The sequence below is a fragment of the Callospermophilus lateralis genome (assembly GCF_048772815.1).
Source record: "Callospermophilus lateralis isolate mCalLat2 chromosome 11 unlocalized genomic scaffold, mCalLat2.hap1 SUPER_11_unloc_1, whole genome shotgun sequence".
In the NCBI taxonomy this organism is placed as follows: domain Eukaryota; kingdom Metazoa; phylum Chordata; class Mammalia; order Rodentia; family Sciuridae; genus Callospermophilus; species Callospermophilus lateralis.
This window is the reverse complement of record NW_027510153.1, coordinates 468903-491544: the sequence shown is the minus strand read 5'-3', so window position 1 is coordinate 491544 and position 22642 is coordinate 468903. Positions and strand designations below refer to the sequence as shown.

The window sequence follows — 22642 nt, the reverse complement described above, 5'->3', positions numbered from 1 at the left end:
GTGTGTGTATATATATATATATATATATATATATATATATATATATATATATATATATATATCTCACCTATTTCCCACTGAACATGTTCTACCAATTTATACTTTGACCAGTTTACCAACTTATACTCCCATGATCTCACCACTTTGTTAAAAACAATAGGAACTAATTTTTATTTTTTCTTTATCATTGGCTCTATTATTCTCAGCCTTGATCATTTTCCTTTCTCAGTTATTGTCAAGCAATGTTCCACAGAGATGTGGAATTCCAGGAGGAGGGCAGGGTGCTAAGGATTATTATTATTATTTAAGTTGTTTGAGAACCAATGGGAATGGTTGTGACCAGTATGAACAGTCCTGGCGTCTGTATCTCAGGCCAAGACTTGGGCACAAAACTTTACAGTGAATGTAAAAAAAATCCCAATCCGACGGGGTCCTCTCTGCCAAGGAAAAGCTGAGGGGACTGTGTCTCTGACACAAGAAGATAACTCCTTATAATTTAAAACAGGGAAGAGGGGGAAGCAGAGAAGTCCCTTCCGAATTCGGGGTTCTATCGCTGACAAGCCTCACGGATGTGACAGGCCACTGCAGTGATGAGCGCGGGCCCCCTTCCCGCTGCCGTCCTCTGACTCGAAATGACACTTCACATTTGGGAGCCAGGTCCTTCACAGTTTCATGCATGACTTTGGCAAAACTGGAAAAAGGAAGAGAAAGACAAAAGAACAAAGCACCTTAGTCATGACAGATTTGTGTGCTCAGAGGTGAGAAGTAATGCTGGCAATCCACGAGTAATTAAGAGGAGGAGCATGACAGATACCCTGTGGGTCTATTTATTTGAACCAGAAAATTAAGCCTGGGAGATGCTAATAATCTGTCCAAGTTCAACATCACAGTGTACCCATTTAGCTCTTAGCTCAAGGGAGCTAAGATTTCACTCTAGGACAAATGCCTTGGGATTCTGGTGAACTGTGCTCTTAAAATTAATCAGTGAAAGAAGTTCAACAGTCCTGTGAGCCACCTATGAGTCTTGCAGAAGTGTGTAACCTCCTCTGCAGGGGAGGACCAAATCCTGTGCATGTGGTTTTTATATTTTCCAAGGGTTATTACTTCACATCAAACCTACACTGACTCCAAAATGCCATTGAAGGCAAGAGGGGCAGATGTATAGTGTTTCTGTTAGGACATTACAGAGATCACAGATCATCTTCATATGGGACTGGAAAAAGAGACAGTCACCATCCAACCCATCCTAATCCAAGAGGGTCAGGATGCCTTCTCATCTGTGAAGCTTAGGATGCCCAGTCCCAGGGTTAGGGGTTAGGTTTCCATGTCTGCTACAATTTGAATCTAAATGTCCCTCATGTAAGAGGTGGGAGGCTTTTAGGTCACTGGGGCTATGCCCTTGGAGGGAATTGTTGGACTCTGGTATCCCTTTTTCTTTCTTTTCCACTTTCCAGTCACAAGGTGAGCAGTTTGGCTCCACACACACTCCTGCCATCATGTGCTACTTTTCCATGGGCCCCAAAGCAGCAGGGGCAACCAGTCTTGGACTGAAACTTCCCAAACTGTGAGCCAAAATAACCCTTTCCTCTTTATAAGTTGATTTTCACATGCATTTTTTGACAGGAAGAGAAAGCTGAATAAAAGTCCCTTTCCCAACCCTCTTCTGGAGCCAAGACTCCTATTTTTACAATGAGACTTATCACTGAGGAGAGGGACTTGGATTTTTGGAGGTCCCCCTCTTTTCACTAATAGTGCAGACTCAAAGAACCTCTTAGGTCATTAAAATAAATGTGGTGACAGCTCAACTCATTATATCATAATAGCTAAACTATGGAACCAACCTAGGTGCCCTTCAATTGATGAATGAGTAAAAAAAATTTAAAAAATTAAAAAAAAAAAATATATATATATATATATATATATATGACAATTACTCAGTCTTAAAGATAAATGATAGTATTTGCTGGTAAGTGGATGGTGCTGGAGAATAAGTTAAGCAAAATAAGTCAATCCCAAAAAACCAAAGGCTGGTGTTTTCTCTGATATGTGGATGCTAATTCACAATAAGGTGGTGGGTTATGGGGACAGGAAGGATAGTAGAATGAATCAGACATTACTACTCTATGTAAATATATAACTATAAAACCAATGGGATTCTACATCATGTACATCTAGAAGGATGAGAAATTATGCTCCAACTATGTGTGATGTATCAAATTGCATTCTACTGTCCTGTATAAATTAAAATAAAAATTACAAAAAAATTATCAAGTAGCTGCTATGTAGATAGTGTATAATACTGTCCAAATATATCGAAACTATGTTTATAAATAAAAATGTTGATATAAACATTTTGATTTAGGAAAAAAAATACACAAATGTGGGGAGAGGTGGTCACAGTTCAATCCAGGATTCTCCACCCTCACTCCACCCCGTGGGTACTGTGCAGGCTGGGCACTGCTCTACTTTTTTAGCTTTTAGCTGAAAGGCTTCCAGAAGAGAGTATGTGGGCTACTTTCTGACTTCAAAATAAATTATAAAAATAGACAAGTGAGAGAAGACAGAAGCAAAATGGTAATAAGAAGGGAGAAAGGAGAAGACAAGGGAAACAAGGAATACAGTTGAAAGAAAGAAGAACTTGATATTCCATATTGAGGGCATGGCAAAGGGCCAGGCAGCAATCCTTTTCAGTGTCACAGGCCATAGGGTCTGTCTGTGTCTACTCCACATGAAAGCAGTCATCGACAGCACATAAACACATGAGTGCCACTCTCTTCCAATAAAACTTGATTTACATGAGCAATCATGGCTATTGATTGCCAATCCCCTGCCCTAGATCATAGGGGGAGAATCTTGCTTGAGATCCAGCATGTTTGCTAGAACATTCACAGCAGCACTGTTTGTAATATGAGTCAAAATCTAGAAATAATCCACATAGTACACACTTGGGAGGCTGAGGCAGGAGTATTACTCAAGACCCAGCAGTTTGAGACCCTGGACAACATAGCAAGACCCTATCTCCAAAATAAATGAACAAACCATAAATGCTGTGTGAGAAAAGCCAGTCACAGAAGAAGCCATGTGATTCTATTCATGGAAAGTTAAAAAATCATGCTAAATTTCTAGTATATGTTTACTAAACAATATAGATGTGTAACATAGAGACTCGGGAAAAAGAAAAGCAAGAGACTGAGTTGGGGCAGCCCTTATTCCTAGCAGAGGAGGGAGAGAGTGCAATTGCAGGGGGGGGGAGGCAACACATGTCCAATACTGAACACAGGCCTGATTCTGGTTCTGATTACTGATCTCAAAACTACAAACATTAAAAACAACTATTTAGAATGACCAAAAATTTTCTATAAAGTTAAAAGGGGAATGGGGACAAAGACAAAGCGATAAAGGTCTGGGATCAGGCACTCACTGAGGATGTAGCTTGTAGAGGGTCCCATCCACACCCACTGTCACTTTGAGGGTGTCCAGCCCATGGTTTTCCCGTATCTTGTCCACATGGGCAGCCATGCCTGCACCACAGAGCTGGGCTGCCTGCCGTGCCACCCCGGTGCACACCTCCTTGACGATGATGCTGTCATCACAGGTGCTCTCGAGGCCCAAGTGGTGCAGGATGGCATGGACTTGCAGCAGGGCCAGGCAGTCGCTGGGGTGGAAGGGAGATGGTGAGTTGTCACTCAAGAGCAGAGAGGGCTGGAGACCCACCTCTGGTTGGCTCTTTCATCCTGGGAGGCTCTCCAGGGGTCCGGCCCTCGGGGATCAGGCCCTACAAAGTGGGCCCTGATCACGAACTCAGATTAGTGCTCATCCCGCTGGACCACACCTCACTCTTCCTGAGAGTGACAGGAAATTTTAAAAGAAGGTCCTCATTCTACTTTGTGCAGGGAAGGTAGAACACTGTCACTACAAAACATATCCAAACCCAAAGGAACTTCACTGTCTACTCATTTGGAAATAATAAAGACAGTGGCCATGCCAGCATGTGGCATTTCCAGCTGTAGAACACGTTCATGTCCCTTCTCTCATTGCTGTCCCTGGGTCTTCAGGACAAGCATTAACTCACTAGCATTACACTCCTGCTTGATTTCCATTCCCCACACTGTGCAGTCGCATTCTGCTTGTGTCCTTTTTATGAAATAGATGCACATAAAATTTTAGTGAGAAAATAAACCCTATTTTATAAAGAAAACTATTTTAGAGACCTGGAATCATCTTTTTAACCCATCAACTGAGCAGACTCTATTCACTGGTGCAGATGCCCTTGGGGCCCACTCAGGTCAGTAACCCATTTCCTGGTCTATGCTTTGAGAGTAACCATAGCATTAATTTTTTAAGGCCTCTGAAATTCACCATTCTAATTTGGAACAGAGTTTTCTGCCATTAGATCAGAGGACAGAGGCTTCAATCAAACAAGCCACAGCATAGCATGCTTCTGCCCTGCCTGATGTTTACTTAGTCCTTGATAGAGTGAAGCCTGTCCTCTTTAATCAATCCTCATTGCCTGATTGTTGCAGCCAGCAGTGAAGAAGAATCCCCAAGCCAAGCATGGATGCTTCATCACATTATTTTCCTCTGCACATTTTAATTTACATCCTATGATCAGGTATCTTTCTTGTTCTATTTGACCTAAAAATACAACAATATCTCTGTTCATGGCCCCATGCCATGCTCAGCACTATTGTTCATGTGTGAGCCACTAGACTGACTTGTGTGAGCCCTGCTCTGATCTCACTTGAGCTGTGAAATCCTTCAGCTTGTCAGTCCATGAGAAATACATAGGACATGACCGCATCCTCCTCCAAACCCTAAATAAACTCTCACCTCTCAATCTGAGACAAGAACTTTGTTTCAAAGATTCCCCTTGTCTTTAGCCGCTCTGAGATGCGGCCGCGGAAGAGCAGCCCATGCTTGGTGAAATTGATAAGGTTGTTACCGACAATCTCGCCCAAGTACATGCCACTGATCATCTTCTCAAACCTGCAATTCATGGAGGTTAAATAGGAAGGTGGTGGGATGTGTTGAGACAGAATGGAAAGCGGAGGACAGCATGGTGGGAAAGGAATGCCACTTAATTCACTTGAGCAGGATTTCTAGTGTCCTCTCACACTGATCCTCCATCTTCAGCAAAACTGGGCATGTACTCTCTGCTCACACCCTCCCCTCACCTGACCACCACCACCACTACTCATGGAGCTTTGTGATGCTTGCCCTTGAACAGTTCTGGCAAGAGAGGGTGCTTGACGCTGAATGGCTGGGGGAGGAAGAAAGGATTTGCTCCTGTGTGGGTGCCCCAGCAATGCGGTTTTACCCTGGGAGCAGCAGTGGTCCACTCATCATTTGTCCCTCACAGATTCAGCCCTAGGTTTTGATCCCACCCCCACCTCCACTCTCCCAGGCCTTGTGGTGGAAGCAGCTTCCTCACATTTACTAACTCAGAACTTTCTAAGAAACCCATTGTCATCTCAAGATAAAAAGCTTCCTTGCAAATGCTATGGGGGAGACTCTGATCATTCATTGCTGTCCAGTTCTGAGATACAAGGCCCTCACCTAGTTGGGTGCCTACCTCTGTTTGCCCAGGTTGAACAAAAGATCATCCACAGCCTTGACAAATTCCGTGCGGAAGTCATTCAGGCATCCATTGTCCCTGAAGCCCCTCCACTCCATGTTGACGCACATTCACTCCTCTTCTCCATCCACCAGCTCCACGTTGCACATCTCTTCCATGTATCAGGCATTGCTACCCATGCCTGCCGATCACAGGGACACAAGGTCTCACTCAGATCCAGCCTCCCAGTCATCCAAGACTGTGCTCCCCGCCCCTGTGGGGAGGATGGTTGATAACCTTACCAACAATGAGGCCAACCTCACAGTGAGGGTCTTCATAGCCACAGGTCATCATAGTTCCAACACAGCCACCATGTCCAGGTCAAACTCCTAAGAAGGCAGAAGCAGATACCTAGTCCATAAGTGAACCCCAACATTCTCCCTTCAGACATTTGCAAGGACACTTACATGTATATAAAATACATCTCAAATGCTGTGACTCACTCACTTATTTCAAGTGAGGCTCGCTCAAGGCTTGCATGAAGACTTCCCTAGTTGTGCTGCTATTAAGATTGCCACTTCCCTGCACACTTTATCTGCTCTCCTTGTCCAACTTCATTTATCTTAGCCCTTAATAACAGTTGCCATTGGATTATGGGTTTGTGTTTGAGAACAAATGTTCTTGTTTTGTTTTGTTTTGCTGTCATTCCTGAATCCCCACACCCAGAACAGAGCTTTATGCACAGTCGACATTCAACCATTGCTGAACTGAGTGATTACATCAATTTTCCTGCCAGCCAAAGCAACTACACTCAATGTTGCCCCTCACAGATCACTTCAGGCATCACGGAATCAATGCATGGGGTCACCTTTACCTCTCGCCTGTGGATCGCTTCCTTCAGCAGGGTGACCATGTCCTCACCCTCGCATCCAGATGCCTTGAAGCCTTTGGTCCACTTAAGGAGGATACTCTAAAAAGCATAAAGAAGACCTCAGAGAAGGGCTGCTGGGTCATTTCTGGGCTCTCAACCTCTTAAACTAGACAGATTTCCTGGAGTAACTAGCCCTCTCACCTACCAGTGATCCTCAACCTAAGGTTGTTTCTAAGGTTGTTGCTTGGATTTACTGAGTACTTCCTGTGCACCAATGCTGGTGCATAACATATGCTACACCATTTATTCCCCACAGCCATCTTTGGAGAACATTTATTATGATCACACCACCTTTTACAGGTAACCCAGGCACCAAGGTGACTTGCCTAGGCCTAGTTTGAAGCTAGGAGCATGACTCACCTCCAGACATGCTGACTCCAATTATTGGCTCATAAGCACTGTGCGAATGTCCCAACACATGTTTCCCTCACTGGGCAGAGCAGTTTTACCCTGTCCCTGTCCTCCACTTAAATCAGAAGGGCCAGTACATAATTAATTTTTCATACTTCCGTATCCAGTGAATGAGTACCTGGCCACAGCTGGGGAAGTGTCTAGGCCTCACACTCCTCCACATTTCTCAGTGAGAAAGCTCTCTAAGGCTTCTCAGAGTCCTTTGTGGGCCCATCTTTAATGTGGCCCTTGACTATGTCACAGGGCCATCTGGAAGTAGATGCCTGGTGGCTTTGCACGTGGAAGAAATCTCTGTTCACTGGAGCCCTCTGTGCTGCCCAATACCAGGAACCAGTGTCAGCACTCCCAGATCCATTTTCCAAGAGGCTGGACCCACCAGTGGATTGTGTGCTCACTACCACCTACTTGTATGGTGTCCCCAGGCCTTGCTTGGTGGTTCATGCCCATCACCTTGGCATCTCATCCACCCGGATGTGTCACACCATGATTAGATCCCAAGAAAATCAGAAGAACAAAGCACATCCCTGTGGAGCCTTGGTTTACACACTCACATCCAGACAAGGGTGTGCTCACCTCCACCCAATTCTCTCATCTGTACATTAGCTTCATATCTCTGGCAAAAGTTCGGCGCTTTAAAATTTATAGAATGTTCAAAAAACATCACTTCAGGTAATCCTTATAAAAAGACACGAACAGGCCCCAACAGCTGGGGAGACTTGCCCAAAGCCAGTGGTGAGTAAGCACAGCCAGAGGCCCTCAGGCCTCCTGAGCACCTGCTAATACCCCATCATCAGGATGACCTCATCGGCTAACAGATAGAATTGTCTTTCCCTTTGTTTGCTGTTCATTTTTATGATCCTAGACATAACATGTGCTCCTTACAGAAAATTGGAACATACAGATTAAGATCCAACAGGATGACTGTTCTATTCAGATACACTACTTCTATTCAGAAAGAAACAGTTATCGTACCCAATAAAGTATATAAATACATGATGGTATGAAAAGATAGTGTCTGTTTAAAATAAAAAAAAAATAAAAATTTGTAGGAAAAGTCTGGAAGGACTTTTTTGGAATGTTATTTTTACTTTTCTATTAATCATTTTTTCTTCTTTTCTATATAATGTAGATATTATAATTCTCAAAAAATTACAAATAAATAAATAAAACCTCTCCCCATCAAGTCATTCTTCTAATTTGCTCCAAGTACTCCTCACCTCCTCCAGGACTGCACTCAGATCATCACCTCACTGCGTGTCTTCAGGGCTATAGTATCCCATTGCCATGGTCCAAACAGCAGCTCTTACTTTTCTGAGCTTGCTTCAACAGCCCAGTTTGGAAGCATCTCAGACAGGAACCATGCCTTTTGCACCTGGAAACTGCATCCACAGCACCATAACCCTGCAGCATGCATGCAGGTTTCTACATGACTGGCTAAGTCAGAGAGAAACCACTGTTCAAATAAAAATACTCTAATATCGAAGCCATCAGCCCAGATCCCAGCATTGCCTACTCAGCTGTCCTCCATCTCTTTATGTATTCCTGTCCAGAACATCTGGAAACACCAGATCTTCAATTCCTCTTTCATTCATCCAAGGCAAGTTGAACAGGAATGAGAGGCAAATGTGAGTCTAGAAAGACCAGAGCATCCACATTTACAGGAGACAAAATAAAAATGCCTGCGCCTGTAAGAGCCTCAGGAGCAGGAGAGAGAATTTGAGCTCACAGGATCAAGACATCAGAAAAACAGGATTCAAATATTGGCTTGGCTACTCCCAAGCTAGATGACGTGGAGCAAGGCACCAAGTACCTTTGTAGACCTTATCTTCTTTACTGAAAATTGGGCATATGAACACTTAACATAGATGGTTGCTGTGAGAATTGAATGATATAATGCACATAGGAAGCTAAATATATTATGTGGCATACAAATAAGTGCTTAAAATATGTGAGTTTAATGTTTTGTTTTAGCATCACCATCATCATTCTTCCAAAGAAAGTTGGATCCTAATTAACCCACTTAACCTCCACCAGCCTCAACCAACTTATTCTTATCAATGGGCCCTTCCTCCCCAAGGGTCACTAGTGTCCTTCTTTCACTCACTAAGGTCAATAAAGCCCATAGGAGAGCCCTGTGGGAAGGCACTGTTACCTCATCCAAGCTGTTCTGCTGGCAGGGGAAGGAAAAAGTGAAACCCAGAGGCAGAGACACACCCTTCATGCCCATGTACTCCAAGAAGTCAGTGATGCACTGGACAATGTGGTAATGAGCTGTGGGGAGAAGTTGGAGCACTAAGAAAGAGGCCCTGGCCTAGATGGGCTGCCCCCAACAAGGCCTCAGCAGGAGCTCAAGGTTTCCATCCAGAAGAAATGAAAGCTCAGGCACAAACCCAGAGAGCAGCCTGATCCTGGGGCCCACCAACCTTCTCCACGTCCATGGGTGAACAAGGAAAGAGCTGTCATTGAAAGCAAGAAGCTTCCTGGGCCCTTCTGGAGGCTCCATGCTGCTCATCTCATCGCCTGTGCCATGCATGACCTCCTGTTGGATGGAGTAGATCTTGTTGTGCATCTCTACTCCTCGCTGCTTCCCATTTCACACACACACCAGCAGGACCTGGAAATTGGTTCCTCCAAGGTCCAAGGCCAAGAAGTCCCCTTTCTCTGGAAAACAAATCCAAGGAGGTAATGAGCTGGGGTGACAAAGAGTGACAGTTTATGTACCTTCCCCTGACAGGGGTCACTCTACAGCTTCAGAAGCCTCAGGGGGTGATGGAGTGTGAGCTATATTTAATGATGAAGAAAAAAGATGCCCCAGGATGAGATCTCTGCTGGCTCCTTAGTGACTCTCAAATGAGTCCACATGCTGGGGGCCCAGAAGTCAAAGTGAGCAATGCAGCGCTCTGGGGATGCTGATAGAGTACATTTAAAACTATCTAAATACGCTATTTGTGGCAAATCAAATACCACCTTAGGTTAGATTCCAGACTAGAGAAGAAAAAAGAGAGTGTAATTCTTTAAAAGAATTAGAAGGAAAATCTTTTAAAATGAGAAAAACTTCCACCATTAGGCAATTTCAGTGTGCCACAAGCCTCACAGTCCCCATCCAACACTTAGGCCATCCTAAGGGATACAGTTCATTCCTTTCTTATGGAAGATCAAAACCTGGCTGAGCTGGACAACATTACTTATGTAGAATCACATCAGTAGAAAAAGGGAGCAGGGATCAAACCCTAGTCTCTGGAACCTATACTAACTGCTACATTGGCCTGCTCAGCAATCATTTTCTCTGAATTGGGAAAAGACCTCCATTTATTAGGTTGCAAGACCTACAAGAGGGTTTATAGTGATCTTTTTCTGTAAAGGGACAGACAGGAAACATTTTAAGCTTCGTGGACCACATAGTCTTACTGCAAACACTCAACTCTGCCAGGGTAGTGCAAATCAGTCATGAATGCTGTACAGACCAATGGGCATAGCTGTGTGCTGATAAAACTTTATTCACAAAACAGGCATAGGCCAAACCTGGCCCAGGTAGTACAGTATACTGACCCTTGACCCGGACCAAGTGATGGTTGTGAGCAGTGGCTCTGGTACCTAAATTCCTGGATTTGAATCCCAGCTCTGACATTTGCTAGTAGTGTGAACTTGGGCAAGTTTCTTAACTTCTCAGGCCTCTGTTTTTTGCCACATACAGCAGTTTGTTAATACACAAAAGTAACTACTAATCTTTAATAGCTAACAAATATTAAAGGAATTAATAGGCATTAAGTGTGTTGATACATAGTAGGTACCAGTAAGTACTGTTTGATTTTAGCTGAGGTATGTCTGGTTGACTCTAGTATTCTAGTAATATAGCTTCAAAAACAGGTGGCAGTTCAAATGTCCAAGGCTAATGCTAATGGAGCTCCCTAAGTATCGATGCTAGGACAAAGGCCGGCCAGGTGAGCATCTCTGCTGCATACCTGTGCCATCGGGGGTAGCACACACATAGGTGGGCAGCATCTTCACAGGGGTGATGGAGTGTGTCTCCTTGTTCAGACTTCACTCCATTTCAAGCTTCATCCTCCTCTTGATCTCCAGCAACTGCTCATGGCTCAGTTTTAGAGGCTCCAGGGTCTTCTGGCGGGATCTTTGTTGATCAGCCAGTCGGTAGGCCACCGCCGTCACCATGGCTGCCCCTTTGCCACTGCCATCCTCAGAGCAGAGGAAGTGAATGTTGCAGTCAGGCACTAGCCAACGTACAGCCTTGAGAAGACGCTTGGCAAAACTGTAGCCGCCCAGGTGAGATAAGAGACAGGTGTCCACAGTTAAGGTCAGTGGTATAAATGGTTGCACAGTGGCTCACTGCTTCAGCCCAAAAGTTGGGCCTGCAAGAGCAGAGGCTGCCCTCAGCCTTCTCCGTCCACACTTTCTCATGTTAGGAATCCCTGTATAAAAACTCAGATGACCGCCCTGATGGGGTTTATCCCCCACTGAAAGGAAAGGACACTTCTAGCAAAACACTGTTCCCTATGTGCAGTCACAAGGAATCTCCTCTGCCCAGAAGATTGCAATCAGCCTCTGCAGTCTAATAGAATCAGGTGGCTCTAACATTACCCATTTTTCATGTTCCATAACTCATTTTATTTGAAGATGTCACTTCTGCACTCTTGCCTCTCTTTTGCCAATTTCTGCCAACCATCTCAAGGTATCGGAACAGCTAAAGATAACATGTTATGTTAGGCAAGAAACTCTCCAGGTGATGACTGCTTTGAGGTATTGCTTTGCTATTCCAAGTGTGGTCCATGAGCCAACTGCCTCACTGGAGGCTGTGAGATGCAGGATCTCAGGCTCACCTCAGACATTCTGAACCAGAATCTGCCTCTTAAGATCCCCATGTGATTCATGTGCACATTAACTAAAGTTTGGGAGGCACTGAGCTAGGAGATTAGGGGACCTCAGAGCTGAGACCTTTCACAGTGACCAGCTCAGTTCATGATGGCATATAGACCTGGCACTCATGTTAGGAGAAATTAAGTGAGTGCAACAAGAGGCACCTTTCAGGTCCCAACTGAAACTTGAATGTCTGGATATATATAACCCAAGGGATCAAAACATGCAGCATGGCATCAATTCAATACCCAAATCAGAGGCTGGTAACTGCCAGTGCTGAGGTGGTCCCTGGCAGAATACATAGCAATAAGAACCACCAAGAATCATAAGAGTAAAGACTGAAACTCTGTCTTATAAAGAAGAGGGTGGCCAAGAAGAGTACCCAGCAGCCAGGGGAGCTCTGAGTCATCAGCAGCCTTCAGAAATCACCTCCACCCACACCAGGAATGACATCCTCCAGTAGCCACTTGCTCCATTGGGAACTATAATTCTACAAAGACCCCCAACGCCTTGGGATGAAAAACAGAGCTGCCCTATGGAGTCACCAGGTCCCAGGTACTCTGGGACCTCCTTCACTCCTGGGCCCAACATGCTGACTCACTGAAGGTGTTTCTCGTAGACGGAGCCATCAACCCCAATGGTGGAGCACAGCCTATCCTCGCCCTTGCTCTCCTTGATACGCCGCAGCACAGCAGCCAGGGTGGCTGCACACAGGTTGGCTGAGTGTGTGGACACAATTTGGCAGATCCAGTGAGTGGCCACACAGTCTTCCTGCAATGGATTCAGACCACCTGAGGTATCTTTCCCAGGCATCACATACACATACACACACACACACACACACACACACACACACACATACTCACACTCACTCACACAAGCCCACATACAGTGCTACCCTGGCTCATTTTTCCTCCAGTAAGAAAAACCAGTATTTCTTTTCTGTGCGCTAATATGAAGATAAGACCTGGTTCATGGACCTTCTGCACTCTTTGCATTTGCAGTTTGCTTGCCTTAGGGTAAACAGACAGAATCTCTGCCTCTATAAACAGTCACCTCTAAACATGTGAATCCAGCTGTGGTGCCTATCTGTTCTCTCTAAAGCAGCCAGAGTTTGTGTCTGAAGATGGTGGGAAAGGGTAGGTGATTTGACACCATAAGTGTCCTTCTCAGGGGAACCAAATGCCTCACTAGATTGAGTACTACCATCCCCTTGGGGTGTAGCAACTTTAGCCACTGTTTAAAGGTTCCATTCAGAACAAAGTCCTTGGAATGCTTTCACTGCTCCTTTTGGCACTGAAATCACCTCCTCTCTCACCTGGTTCCTCAACTAATAGGACCCCCTCTATTCACACGAGGAAATAGCAAGATTGGAAAACTAGCCCCAGCTATAAAGATACTATGGGCCATCCTCACTCCCATCCCCGTCTAGACTCTGAGTGGGTGAATATATCTGTGGGCATCCAAGCACCTATTTTTCTGTTTTGAAGTAGGGCTTAGGGTAGTCCCTTTAGAGAACTGCTGATAAGAAAAAAGATGTCAGAAATTCAGGAGAAGAAAAAGGAGATAGATGCAAACAAGTGATAAGGTGCCCCTGTTAATGCCTCCAGGATTTAACCCAGTGTAACAGCCCAAGTCCCTGCATGTGCAGGCCAACTGTTCCCAGAACCCTGAGTCACTTTGGTAGCATCACTCTCAAAATCCACAGGAGCACAGACAAGTAAGTAGAATGAATTCACAGGTCCACCATGGGCCACCTTCAAGACCCTCTTGTGGCCAGGTGACATGGCACATGCCTATAATCCCAGCAGCTTGAGAGCCTTAGGCAGAAGGATCATGAGTTCAAAGGCAGCCTGAGCAACTTAGTGAGGGTCTAAGCAACTCAGCGAGACCTTATCTCTAAACAAATATTTTAAAAAGAACTAGGGATGTGGCTCAGTGGTTAAGCAACCCTGAGTTCAATCCCCAGTACCACCCCCCCCAAAAAAAAAAAGACAATTATGTGGACCTCCTGCTCAAAGAGTCAAAAGCCAATGCCCCATCCATGTTTCCCAAGTGCCTCTCCCCATAACCAGACACTCGGTTATGGGGAGAGGCATTGGGACCAGAAACTTACTCTTCAATATCTGAGACATCTTTGGTTTCAAAGCTGCCTGTGGTAAGCAGTTCTGGGCTGAGCTTCCCCTGGAACAGCAGCTCTTCCTTGGCCATCTTCACCAGGATGAGCCTTACCAGCTCCCCCATGTACATCCCACTGATCATCTTCTCAAACCTGCAGGGAAATACAGACCAAAGCAATAATACACCCCCACCATCAATGATTGCACAACTTTCCTAGGGAGGCAAGACACAAATATGTGAGATTCAGCATGCTTTAGAGGTCATCATGATTAAGGATTAACTTATTCAGGTGTGTGTTGATGTGACAGCTGGGGGACTGCAGGAACTGTGGGATTGGGACTGACCCTCAGGCTGGTGAGTCTTGAACAATGGGAAAAAACAGGACTTAAATAGATGAAACAACCAGGGAGTATAGAAAATTCTGGAACAGACTGAATTTCAGGTAATTTAATTTTGTGTAGGAGAATGTTTTTTAAAATTTCTTCTCTCCAAAAAAAAAAAACTTATTTGAAATAAAATCTCATGTAGAGTCCCAATATTTTTTTTCAAGAGGAAAAAAAAATCAACCTGATTAAATATAGGGCACAAGCCTCTTACAGGCAATTTGTTGATTCCTGAGAAAATTGTGGGGTGGGGGGACAAGTTGGGGCAGGAAGATAGTGAGGCAAGATTACAAGACCAAGTTGGAACAGATCTCAAAGAGTCTGGGGGTAAACACAATGGAAGTTTCTGAGCAGGCTGGTGATAGAAGAAACATGTTTTAGAAAGGCAGAGATCAGCTCCCAACCTGAGGCAGTTTGGTAATTTAATTTTGCAGCACTAGGTGACACTGTTTTCTTTAGAATTCTTCCCAGTGATGACTATGTGGCAGAGGAAATTCAATCTCTTTTGGGCAAAGAAGACCCATTGGTCTCTCAGAAATCCTCTGGGTCTTAGAGAGAGGATGCTCCTAGGGTTACTGGTACTTTCTAGGACTGGCTTCAGTGACAAGGAGGCCCAGAGCAGGGGTGTGGAAGGGAGTTGGACATTACCTACAAAGAGACAACTCAGGCCAAGTCAGGAAGCATAGGAGCTAAGGGACAGGTGGCAGCATTTGTTCCTAGCACAAGGCACATTGAAAATGTCAAAGCACCAACATGGGCACCCGCCTTGGGAGTAACCTGGCTTCAACATTGAGGATTCCACATCTTCACATGTGAAGCTAGTTGTATGGGAGCTAAGGGAAACACCCCGCGGGTCTCTACAGTGTGATGTGCTCATGATTTGGGGGCTATCCCAGCTGACAATTTGAAAGATGACTTCCCAATCCTTTTTTTTTTATGGATAAACCAGGAATATGCTGTCAAGACCTGGCTGGCAATTTTGTGTTTTGATACTTCAAAGGGTACAGGGCTCTTTGGAATGACATGGATGTGTCTTATTAATGGAGGCAGGCATTGAGTGAGTGACTTCTCAGCTCATAAACCTCTGGTCACCTATGGCAGACACAACCGGTATGTTCCTAAGTTCAGGTAAATGGACTCATATTCCAACATGTTAAAAAAAACAACAACAACAAAAAAAAACTTATGACTTAATGAAACCAAGCATTGAGGAAGAAAGCACTCCCCAGTAAAGCAAAAGGATGCCCACCACTAACCTGGTTTATAGGGCTAGTTTTCCTTTCTAAGTAGAGATCTGTGCGAAAAGACTTCCCAAAACAGTCCCAACACCAAGAAGACCAGAGAGATGCTGCATTGCTGAAAAGGTTTTGTAACTATGTTTAGTGCTTGCAGAAATCCTGTCTCAACATATTCAGAGAATTTTGGCAAATGTGAGAATGAAATAAGGTTGTGTAAGAGTCAAAAGTAACATAAAACCAAGTCTGGCCTGGTTGGAGTGTAGAACATTCAGGTCACAAAATGCTGGGGCCTTTTATTCGATCTACTTCAAGATTATGGTTGGGCCACAGACCCAGGGTGGAGCCCAAAAAGGCTTCTGAGAAGCCAGTTTTTCCATAAGACTTAGTCAGTCTGCACCTGAAGCAGGAGGCCCTGTGACTCTGTGGGTTGCAGTGAACAGACCATACCTGGTCCTTTGTGGGGTGCAGTGGTTGAGAGCTATTAAGGGGCTTTCAAGAACTAGGATATGGCCTTCCAAAGTGAATGTGCTGAAGGATGATCGGGTTTATCACTCACGCTGGTTTTAGAGCCCTCTCAGCAATTTATATTCCCAAATGTTCCCATAATTGGTAGGTGCCTTGGCAAACTTTGGGGGACAAAGTAAGACTATAGAGATGACCTGAAAACAAATCCCCTGTCCCTGAGCAGCCCCAACCTCAGTTCCCAACACACCCCCCAACCCCACCACCCAAAGGCCCACTCACAGTTGCTTCCCAGGGTTCAGCGAGCCCATGTTGATCTCTCGTTCAAACTCCGTTCGGATGTCATTGAGCACGCCATCATCCCCAAAGGCCCCCCACTTTATGTTGATACACATCCACCCCTCGTAGCCCTCCACAATGTTGATGTGGCACATTTCCTCCATGTAGCAGGCATTGCTGCCAGTGCCTTACCAAAACAAGGAACTGCTCAAGCACCTCCCTACACGTCCCTCCCCTGCCCCCATCTTCCTCTCACGCTACTGTCCAAGGCTGCTCCATATTAGAATCCCTTCCTGCAGACTCCTGGGCTACCCAATATATGATCCAGAACTCTACTACCCCTAGCTCCACAAGCCTTGGCTTGGCCCTCCAAAGCAACTACATCGTTATCTTCAAATATAACCCAGTCTACAGGTCATTCCCTTCTTTTCAGGCCACTCCCCCAACTGCACATCCGGCTCTCACACCCAGAGCTCACTCACCCACAATGAGACCAATCTCACAATCTGGTCATCATAACCACAAGTCATCATGGTCCCAACTGTGTCATTCACCACAGCCACAATGTCAATATCAAAGTTCTACAGGGATGAAATGGAGGGTTCTGCCCTTCACCATCACAGAAGGGATGGATACAGGATGTGAAGATGGAAAAAAAAGCAACAAGACACACAGTTCAAGTGCAACGGGCTTACTAACCCAACTCAGAGCCAAGGAAGGTTCGAGCTGGAAAGCTAGATCCACACCCAAGTGAACATCGGGCAACTCACTCCCACCCTGCTTGTTCTCATTGTGGAGAACCATTTTCCTGACACCAGCCCTGTGGTCTAGTTTGTAGCCATTACTGCACTAAGAAAAGTCAATCTTGTTGGCTTCTTCTACTTCTTTTTCTTCTCCCTCTCACCTCCCCTCTTCTTCCTTCTCTCTCTCCCTCCCTCCCTTTCTCTTTTTCTCTCTCTCCCTCCCACTCCTATGACAGAACTTTATCTTGTCCACTCTCTGCCCCATTCTACCATCATGTCACCCTCATGCCAACTTCGTTACTTGAAATGATATGAAGTCTTCTTCAGGACTGAAGGGTTTTTCTTGCACCAGGACTAAGATTACTTTCCACCATGTTAATCTCAAAACCCCAAAGGCATCTGATCATATGTAAAATTACTGGGTAATAGCAGAGAAGAAGAATACCTCCCCTTAAGCTCTACAAAAGCTTCTCAGGCTGAGATTGAGCACAGATTTCAGATTGAATCCCAAAGGGCCTGCACACCCGAGGTCCCACCACTCCACACATACCCCTCTCCGCTGGATGGCCACCACGTCTTTGCCTTTCACACCACTGGACTTGAAGCCCTTGGTCCATGAGACCAGGAAACTCTACTACAAAACAACCAAGGAATGAATATTGATTTTCTACAATTAAAACACAGGCCACATTTTGCCAAGCATCATTAGTAGAGCTCTCTGATGCCCAGCTAAAGTCATGTTTGAATTTATAGACTGCCTCCTGACTAGCGGAGGAAAAAGAAACTCAGGATCCTCCCAGGTTCAGGAAAGGAGATCAAATGAGTGATTCCTTCATGATTTACCACCTCTAAGAAATAGAATGAGCAAGCTATAGACTTGCCAAAATAAGATATGTATATCCTTGAATCATTAACTCATGAAGCATCCTTCTTCCAAGACCTTTCATCAAAACACTCAGGAACAAAAGAGTTCCTAGCTTCTCATTCCTGTCACCTTGGGTGGGATTGGGACACTGTGCAATAGGTGTGAAATGCAGAGTAACAAAGAGCACCCACCTCCCCGATACTTTATCACCCCTCAACACCTCCACACACGCACAGTCACCTGGAGCCCAGAACTCTCAATACTGAATCCTTAGCTATAAAATCCCTCAGTGCTACTGCCAATACCACAGCAACATATGGCCACCAGGGAGTTCTTCCCAGTCCTCCCAGCCCCAGGAGCGAAGCAATGCAGCAAGTCTTCTGAAGAACCCATCTTACTTCATCTAGCTTAGTCTGGTGGCAGGGGAATGAGAAGGTAAAGCCCAATGGGAGCTTCTTGTCTTTGATTTGGAGCTTATCCATGAAGTTGGCCAGGCATTCAGGAATGTGGTCAAATAGCTAAGGACACATGATACAGGAAGATGAGCAGGCAGAATGGCACAGAAACTAAGACCTTGGGCTCACAAAGGAATTAGTTGAATTTGTACCAGATCCTCTTCCTTCCCTCTGAGTCTTCATTTGCTTTTCATTGAAGAAATGGGAATGGTAACTGGACTGCCTACAAACAGTTCCCCAAATGATTAAAAGAGTCATTTCATATAAGGGCTTAATACTAGTTAGTACTCATTAAAAGCTGTCCTCCATTTAGACCATTTATCTAAACATCTGTCAAAATAACCCTGAGAGGAAGGGGGAAATTGTGGACAAAGTTATCAGAAAGTCCACGCACGCCCTACAAATAGGACATCCTTTGGTGGCCCTGGCAGACCCTCCAGACACAAATGCCTAGCCAATTATCTTACCAAAAAGGAAAGTTCACCTCACCATCAAGTAGTACTTCAGCATCCCTGTTTCTTGTGACTGGGGGAGTGGTGAAACATTCTGTGTTGGCATTCTATGAACCAACTTAGCAAAAATGAATAACTTTTTTCTATTTTTTCCTCTATTCTAGAAAACTAATCACCTAGGGGCAATCCAAAGAAGTTATCTTTGTTTTCTACTTTCAAAAATGGAAGACTCAGTTCTCTCTGAAGAGCAACAAAGAATAGGGATTTGTGGATGGGCTCTCTCACAACTGTGATCACACTGAGTAGGACCCACAGCTCCTCATCCCTGTAGAAAGCTGTATTCACAATGAGCCAGGTTTTCAATCAGCTCCAAGAAAGCCCCCTGACTTCCTTCTTGGCCATTCAGCACCCTCAAAGAGAAGTTGATGACCCTCCAGATGCTGAGAGGATGAGGCCAGAGGTTTGGGGAACAAAATATAAGGAAGAGGCTGAACACATTCCAAGTGCAAGGTTAACCAGGTGGCAAAAATGAAAAGCTAAGTGGGCGAGGGGGAAGTCGAAAAGAACAACTATTTTTTCCTTTCCAGAAAGAAGTAAAAATTCTACTAAAGATTTTCAAAGAATAGTCCTGGGACAGCAGCACCACCACCACCATCACCTGGAAACCTGTTAAAAATGCAAAATCCAGTCACCCTCCTCCCAAGACCTACCATAGCAGAAATTCTGCTGTGGTTTAAACCACAGAAAATTATTTGCATTTATTTAAAAACTGAAAGGTTGAGGAAAGATTCACAGTCCTGATTGGCTCTCAGATGCCTGGGGTATGGTCAGGAGAAGGCAGCTGGAAGGCAGAGCCAGCCCAATCTGGGAGGGGTGAGTTCTAGCTGGGCTCCCTATGTGGATTCTGTCCCTCTGTCTGATAACACAGCTGATATTGAACCTTCTACCTCAAAACCAAAACATTCTCAAGTATAAGTGCTAAGCTAGGACTGGGGTCTCTCACCAAAGGAGATCACCAGTGTACAAGGGCCAACTTCCTCTAACAGAGGTCAGGTGTTTTAATATGCAAATAGGGTTTCTAGAGATATCTATCTGGAGGCAGTTCTGCTCTTCTATTGGGGAAGTTGATAAGAGAGAAAATATGGGATGTATTAAACAAATTCCCAGCACCTTCTTCCTGACACACTAGTCAATGATATTTAGCACAGTTTTATTCCTCCCAAAAGGAAGTTGCAGCAGCTGTTCAAAGAGACAAAGCAATCTTTAGAGATGAAGAGTCTTTAAAAGGAGAAGTAGAAAGTCACCTTCCCCTCACCAGCCCTTCCCCTCACCAGCTCCCTCTCTAGATGGGAACGCAGAGAAGAAAGGCAGTGAAGATGCTTTAACTACTGCCCTGCCCAGAAAGTAATCACTGGCCATCTGGGGCTATTTCAATTCATTAGAAAATAATAAAAATTAAAATTCAGCTCTCCAATCACAGTAGCCCCACTTCCCAAGTGCTTAATGCCTCAAGAGGCTGACAGCTACAGAATCATGCAGGCCAGATAGAGAGCAGTTCTACCCCTGCAAAAAGTTCCCTTGGCCAGTGCTGGGCTCTATTTTGTATTTTATTTAGAGACAAGGTCCCACTGAGTTGCTAAGCACCTCACTTTGCTGAGGATGACTTTGAGCTCACAATCCTCCTGTCTCAACCTCCTACCTTTTTTTAAACTTGGGAAGAGGAGACCATCTGCTTCCTTGAACTGGAAGCCGAACCCCTTTTCTGTTAGCTGAGGACCTACAGATAAGATGCTGAGAGAAAGAGCTAACATCTTCCTGCTATAAAAAAGCTCAAAGGGCATCACTGTGAGGAGTTTGAAAGTTTTCCTTTTCTTTTTTGGTCTAAGGATTTACTCACTTCCCTTCCCACAAGATACACCTTAAGTATTGTAAGTGGCTACTATTCAGGTTTATGACCTACTGCTTTGAAATGGAAATGATGTGACAGAACACAACTTCCTTTTTGGGGGGATAAAACTCTTTCCACTAAAAATCATTTTGACTAGTGTATCAGGAAGAAGGTACTGGGAATTTCTTTAATACATCCCGTATTTTCTCTCTTATCAACTTCCCCAATAGAAGAGCAGAATTGCCTCTAGAATCTTACACAGGAACTCACTGTGCCCAGGTTCAGAGTTCCTCAAGAAACCTCTGCAAGTTTGGAGTTTGGTAAATTGATCTTGGTTTTAAATAAATTTGCATTTTATTTTTTTTAAAACAATTGACTTTATTTATTTATTTTTTAATATTTGGTGGACACAACATCTTTGTTTGTATGTGGTGCTGAGGATCGAACCCGGGCCGCACACATGCCAGGCGAGCGCGCTACCGCTTGAGCCACATCTCCAGCCCCTAAATTTGCATTTTAAAAATCCATTTATTTTCCTTTACTTAAAATACTCATACATAATACCCCAAAAGGGGTGTAGGAAAAAAAACAGCACCATTAATTTATAGCAATAAAATAACCCCTTAGATTTCCTTTCAGTATTTTTTCCAAATACTTTCTGTCATTTTAGATATATAATATTATTTCTCTTGCTTAGGGCAAAATCAACACCCATATTTTCTTCTAGTTTTATTTCTGTTCCATTTTTATATAGTTTTTTTTTTTCATTGATTCCAAACCTTCCTAACAACTCAACAGATCTTCATTTCCATGTAGGTCTCATACTCTTTGGTTTTTGTTTATTAATTTGGGCTAAAACATTTTGCCTATGTATATATATGAAGAACAGAAACTAGATGGTTTAAGAGATTTCCAGGTAAGCTTGTCAAGGAAAATTTCACTCAGTTCATAAATGTTTGAAATGAATTATCTTGCTGGATTGGCAGAGATACTCCACTTTGTCTGCTGGAGTCCAACACCCTTGCCAGGCCCTGGGGAGGATTCTACAAGGACTGTGAGGTCCTTATGCCCCTCATGGTGAAGGGTTAGCAATAGGCTACAAAGATGTGATGTGTTAGATGACATAAAAATCCACCCAACACATCTTCAGCAAACTGCAAGCACAGCCAAACTTCAGGTGCTATTTTTGGTTTTGTCTTTTTTACTTGATTCTCAAGTATTTATAATCTGAGGGATGAGGCTCAGAATGGGTGAGGGAGGCAATGGGAAGAAAAGATGACCACATCCCCCATGATGGCCACAGCATCCTGGAGCAGAGTACAAAGAAGCAATTGGAAGTATAGAAAAATAGTTAAGAGTGCCAGTTTATGGGCCAGGTTGTGTGAAATACTTAATATGCATCCTCCTCTCCTCTAATCCTCACCACAGTTTCCATACTCTCATCCCTCTCTTCAGATGAACACACTGATGCTCTGCCAGGTGCCATCATCACTTGCCCCAAATCCCTCAGCCAGATTGCCTGAACACAGGGGCCCAACCTCCTCAACACAACAGAATGGCACAGGTACACGGGGAGCCAGCGGAAGAGACTCACCCCTCTGTGTCTCCCTGACTTTATGCTGGAGCCATGTGACACCCTCCACAGAGATAAAATGCCCACAATCCCAGTGACCCAGACTCCTTCTCCAACCCCAGCATTCAAGCAAAGAAAATAGGTTTACCCTCAAGGCCACTCCCAAAGTCAAATAAAGGATCTAAAAAATACCTTCCTCACTTGCTCTGCTCATAATCAGGAATTCCTTTCCCAGGAGTGGCCTGGTTTGGTAGAAGGAACAGGGAACAGAATTCTGAGGGCTGTCACCTCTCCCAAGCCTTAGGCCAAAGATGTGACAATATTGAAGAGCATTCTACTCCATTTCTCCTCCATGCATTCCTTTTATTATTGAGAACTTGCTGCATATAAAATGTGGCAGGAAGAGCCAGGCTCT

The 22642-nt window shown here is 44.5% G+C and overlaps 1 pseudogene; it reads right to left on the bottom strand.

The window, feature by feature from the left end:
- Nucleotides 1-547: 547 nt before the first annotated feature.
- On the bottom strand, nucleotides 548-18369 carry LOC143385950 (hexokinase-2-like; annotated as a pseudogene).
- Between the last annotated feature and the right edge of the window lie 4273 nt (nucleotides 18370-22642).